The sequence below is a fragment of the Polyodon spathula genome, chromosome 10, assembly GCF_017654505.1.
Source record: "Polyodon spathula isolate WHYD16114869_AA chromosome 10, ASM1765450v1, whole genome shotgun sequence".
NCBI classification, from domain to species: Eukaryota; Metazoa; Chordata; class Actinopteri; order Acipenseriformes; family Polyodontidae; genus Polyodon; species Polyodon spathula.
The window spans coordinates 40,786,815-40,792,814 of record NC_054543.1 but is presented as its reverse complement, the minus strand read 5'-3'; the positions used below and the strand labels follow the sequence as shown (position 1 = coordinate 40,792,814).

The window sequence follows — 6,000 nt, the reverse complement described above, 5'->3', positions numbered from 1 at the left end:
ATCCTTGGTAATGTTATGACTTTAAAGGGTGCTATATAAATCAAATGTCATTGTTGTTATTGTTGTTGTTTCTGGGTTTAATTGTTTAAATGTTGTGTTAATTATTAATCTCTTGATATAAATGTTGCTTCCGCCATCTACACCATGTTCATGGTAGAAGGTCTTTCCTAACAGCAGTGAAGCAGATGTTAAAGATTTTACTTTAAGTGCATGCATAATTAATGTGTGATTACATTTATAAGTAAAATGTCGTAGGCATGGCCTCTAGCTTGTTTAGAACTGTATAATCAGACACTGGACCAATGCACCAATGTCGTGCATTCTGTCAAATAGCCCCTTTGAAAACCTGTTTGATGTCAATGACGTTGTCAAAATGTCCCAGTGGAACACGACAGGAGAGCTTCTCAGTGATGGAAAGAAGTGTGGTGCCTCTCTGGTTGTTACAACGTGTAAGAACCCCTCTCTTTGGGATTTTCATAATGAGTCATTTAGTGTAGTGCTTTAATGATTTGGTCAATGCCATTCTTACAGTAAGTTTATTGGTGACTGTGCTACGACTGTCTTTAGTCAAGTACTTTAGAAGAACGTTCTGGATCTTCTCTGTTTAATACTTATATGGAAGGTGTTTATTCTCCCTCTTTAGCAAGCACTGTTTGAACTCAAAAGCAAAAAAACAATGTTTCATTTTTTTTTTTTTTTAATTGTAACTACAGGACAACTGTTTGATAGTAGGCACATGTATTTCAGCAGTTGCCTATAAAGGACACTACCACATGAAAATGTCTTTAACTGTGACTGATTGACACACAAAGACTAGAATATTTTCTTCACAACAATCAGATAACAGGGAATACAAATATACTGGGGCTTTGATAAGTGAAAAGGTGAACATACTGATACAAACATCTCATTTTGTTTCAGTTTTACAGATCTTTTACACTGAGATATTTCACATGCACAGTATTAAGGATAACAGTCTTCATCCAAAAACACCAGAGAGCTTAAGACTAAACATATCTAAATGCATAATGCATGAAATATTCGCTAAGAAATGAAATTCTTTGACAGCTTGAAAATAGAAACCTCTATATGACCTCTATAGCAGCCTCTTATTATTCTCCTATTACTCGTACCTTATGATTACGTTTACTGGAGTGACAGTTTTCAAAAGCCTCTACTTAGCAAGCTCATAGAAATTACAGCCAAAAGTATGCATATTTATTGTTCTAGCAGTTTAGCTGTAACATAAGTCAATTCCTACAGATGTAAAATTTGAATTCCTCAAAGACTAATTCAGATCAGTTATATTAAACCCTTTAAATGCTGGCAATGACTTAACAGTCGTAAAAATAAGCAATAATGTATCATGCATTTATGCATGAAGCTAAATGAAATGTTTATTGTATGGGTACTTTTAAAAAGACCCCACAATAGAAGAGGAAAGCATTTGGAGACGCTATTGATTTATTCTGTATTGTTAATCTTAATAAATATATTTAATTCTTTAATTTGTATTGTTGGTCATCATTTAAAAATAAAAAATAAGAAGAGAAATCTGGTGAATATGCTGTATTATACTGTAATGTTAACCTACTTTAATTGTTTATTATTGTGTTAGTACTGTAGAGGCATTGGACGCCTTGAGGCGAATACTGTAGTGTCTACGGTAAACGTGGTTGAACCCCATCTTACCGCAAAAAGTATTTTGATGTCTGGCATATGGTTGTTTATTTACTATGTTTGAACAAGTCACTGTCACTTCAGTTCCCTATAGCATTCTATCTCACTAAACACGTTTTCCAGAAATGACAGAGATGGGTGAATTAATCCTGGGTAGTTTCCAAACACATAGGTAATAGATATGGTGTGAGTTGCTCTTTCTCTACCATATTTTAGAGAAGCTAATGGGACTAGCAGTCACACACCTGACCGATTCTTGTAAAATCACTTGAAAAAATCTCAAAGGAGCGAGTCACATGGAAATTTTGTGCTGCTGTTATTTTAACTCCAATTGCTAAGGTTACACCATCTGAAGAGTGAATGTCCTAGTTATACTAAATTAATTACATGAATCAGCGATAACCTGTCTAGTGGACCTGAGGCACCTAAAGCATTGCCACTCATTGAAAGTCAGGTAGCAAATTGTTATTCTGTAAATCTCCTTCTTTCCAATTTGGTTTCCTTCCCCATGAATTCGGAAAAGCAAAAATATTGAAAAGCTACAGTTTCTGCTATTACTAAAGTGTGCTTGAAGTGAGTTGTGTGCTATATAATGGGCTTGTGCACATGTTCTACTTCAAGCAAGGCATTAAGACAATTGCACTAAGCAAAACATGAATTACTGCATTGAGTTACTATCATTTAAAACTCAGTATTTCCCTCTCTGTAGCATTGTTCATCCTCTTTATTACTATAGTATTTCTTGCGTACTCTTTAGTAAGCAATCATGATTAACCAACAGTACATCCCTTGCCGTAGCTAGAGCTATCAGTATAATGAAAATGTTGGTGGCCATGTTAAATATCAACAGGGGGTATACAAAATAGTATAGAATATAAATGAGCACATTTCATGACAATTTGATAAGCAATTATTCAGAGCTGTTGAAAATGTAAGTGTGACACACAGACAGGTGGATAAAAAGTAAATACAGTACTAAACCAAAAGATATGTTAAACGGCTGCGGCCTAGAAACAAAGTCTAAGTAGGCATTAAATACTGCCATTACCATACTAAGAACTCTAACGCTTAACCTTTCACCTTGCAGAAAGACATCATTGCAATAATTGGTAAAAGAATTATGGATATTTCCTTAACTGCCAACAAGACAGTAATCACTTTGTTATATTTCTCATTGTTCTTGTTTATTCATAACACTTTGAAGTTTGATAACTAATGCATGGTGTTGATGTGAATTTGCTTTTAGTATATTTCCCCAAATGTGAGGAGACCAGTTATACATTGATTTCACACCTAATGCTTCCCAATAATATCTATGGCATTTGGGTCCTTGCTACACTGCAATAACTAGTTAAGTTATTTTGTACTGTAGATGTATGAATGAGAGTTTTCACCTTCTTCTGTGCTCCTCTCTTTACAGTTCTTAAATATTTGAGCCTTTTATTTCAGGCAGTTATTGCTGCTGCACAAGGGTCACGTCTGCAACACTTTAAGTGACTTCAATCTTTATTTTAAACAGCGCCTTTCATAGTGGACCACCATCACAAAATGCTTTACAAGATGCAGTAACAACAAGAAAATCCATAATACATTAAATAGTGGAAAGTGAATAATACATGACAGTAACATGAAATAGTAGCAGCATTTGTTGCAATCTGTCCATTTTACTGGGTTACTAATTTTGTTCCTTTCAAACTGGTGATTAACTGTGGTAATTATCAGTTTTGAGTCAATTGCTATTATTACTTATGCATGTCATGTCTTGCTTTAGATGTAACACATAAGTTAGAAGCTATTTCCAGACTTTTCTCTCACCAAAAAAAAAAAGCTTTGTAGAGTGGTCAAACCTACTAACTCAATAATGTTCAGAGAAGCCAAATCAGCTGCAAGCATTGCTTTTTTTAACATGGAACAAGTACGGTATGTTGATTTTATTAAGTTTGTTTCTCTTTAGAATTTACAGTATATGTATAACTATGAAACTCTAAGGGAAATTCATACTATGTTGTAAATTATGTCATCATGATGGCATAACTTACATTTGCCCATTTGCTCATTTCTGTGAGCTGTAGGGCATGTAATGTTTCTAACAATCATTTTAAAATACATACAATTGTTAGTACTAGTAAGTGATGCAATAGTCTCCCTGTTTTACAACCATAAAACACCATACAATATGCTACATGTGTCCACAGCAGCCTTGATTAATTTGTTTGCTTTTTCTTTTCTCCATTATACTGTCCCAGTAAGCTGTTTCTTCTCAGGCAACGTCTACTCAGTAATAAATAAATGATCCTAGAAAAAGGAAATGTGACATCTGGAAGGGCTTAACAAAAGCTCTTGAACTTCTTTGTAAACAAAAAGGGACAGAACATCGAAGCCCCTGATAGTCACAAGGTACTTCCTAATGCTGGAACAAGTATTCCTTGTGGCAGACAAAGTGACTTCCATTTGAATTTAGAAGTAGTAAATGCACATATACTGTATGTATTAAGAAGGTAAATAAAGAAATAAAACCTGCAGTTAAAAAACCTAGCCTGTTAAAGCCACGATGAAAGTACTGATGCATAATAATACAATACTTTTTTTATTTTTATCCATCCTTAAAATATGGGACTTTCTAATAACATTTTTGGCCTTTGGGCAAAATATTGGGCTTTTATTTTGCAGATTTCTCTGAGTCGTTTGTTGTTTAATTTGGTTTTGTTCTCTGTTTTTAATGTACTGTTTGGCACAGTTGTGCCTTCCTTTTAGGTCATTATTTTTATGTGCTAGTTAATGTTCCTTGTGTAAGCCAAAACTACCTGGAGGGTGTTCTACAAGATATACCTTAATAAACTGCATTGTGCCATTGCGGTAAAGTTTGCTTTCTCTAGCGGTTTACCTCTTTAGCAGTTGTGGAAACCCATCCAAATATGACACTCAAAATGTTCCAATCTCAAACAATAAGTCCAATTGAATGTGAGGTCTGTATTCTCTCTCATGTTTCCAAAATGTAAATAAGTTTTGGTTTACACCCTTTGGTATTCAGATACACACTGTAGTGTTTATTTTTTTGTTGTTTTTAAATGGTATCTTTAACACCTTGTGTAAAATAATTAACTCTTTTGTGATGGAAGCTACCCATTACAGAAACATTATTGGTTTTTATTTTTCTTTCTAGTTAAAAAGATCTTGTAATACAGTCCCATTCACCGTACAATGATGCATTGCTGGTAGTTATCTTAATGGTTCATCTTGTCTGAGGACATCAGAAAGCAGTTAACGCTTCACAAGGAGACATTTTTCTTTCATCACCTGCTGAGAATGTTTTCCCTGTGAATTTGAAGCTGGCAGAGTGAAAAGAGAAAACAAGAACAGTCCCTTGTCATCAGAAATCTTAGTGACAGAAAGTAGCTCCAAGATATAGATTATGCACAACCATGTCTACAGCGATCAAGGTTTTATTGTTCTGGAAAGAGTACATTTACTTGGTAAAAAACAGTCTGCTTAACAAGGAAATTAGTTACATACACACACTGTTTAGATTTCTATGAATTTTTACCAAAGGCCACATAATCCTGAGGTGATCATTAAAATGTCTATGATCGGTGACCCTTATTTAACATGGAATTTGAAGTGATTATCATCATATACAGTACAGTATATTTAGTAGTTTAGTATATCTGCATACAGTATTTGGTGGTTAAGTAGGGGCTAGTGAATAAACCAATACCCTGGCATTTGGTAAAGGACAGCAAACTGATTAAGTGTCATTTTATTTTTTTTTATATCATTTTTATATATATTTTATCATTTTATTTTTTTTAATTTAGTCATTCATCATGCAGTGTAACATTATTGGTCTGCAGGTACAAAGTACCTCCAGTTAGCAGCAAAATGCACAGGCATGTCAACCTAAAGTCACGTGGGGTGGAAATACGAGCATTTCCGTATTTTCTTAACTGTTTTACAGCTATGTGTAGCAGTGCCTGTAGTATATGGGGAAAATTATACATATCGCAAAAACAGTTATTTCAGGTTTGATATGGAGAAGAACGGCTACAGTACAGCACGCATTTCACCAGGCATCTACTGAAACTGATTGTACAGTGTTTATGATTTAAAAAGTGTCCAGAGGCAGACAATACAATTACAGCTCAAACACTGAGAAACTGATTACAGTCAGTGGCTCAATTCAACAGACTGCAGATTGAAGGCCACGATTGCACATTAAGACAATAATTAGGTTTATTTGTTGTCAAAGTCCTTCAATTATACAAGCAACTTATGTATCATGTAGTTAAGCATGTACTTTAGTTATCTTGTAATATATTGCAT

General features: G+C 34.3%; 1 pseudogene; it reads left to right on the top strand.

The window, feature by feature from the left end:
• The first annotated feature begins 310 nt into the window (after window positions 1-310).
• LOC121321958 overlaps window positions 311-6,000 on the top strand; it is a 32,853-nt pseudogene continuing 27,163 nt past the window's right edge.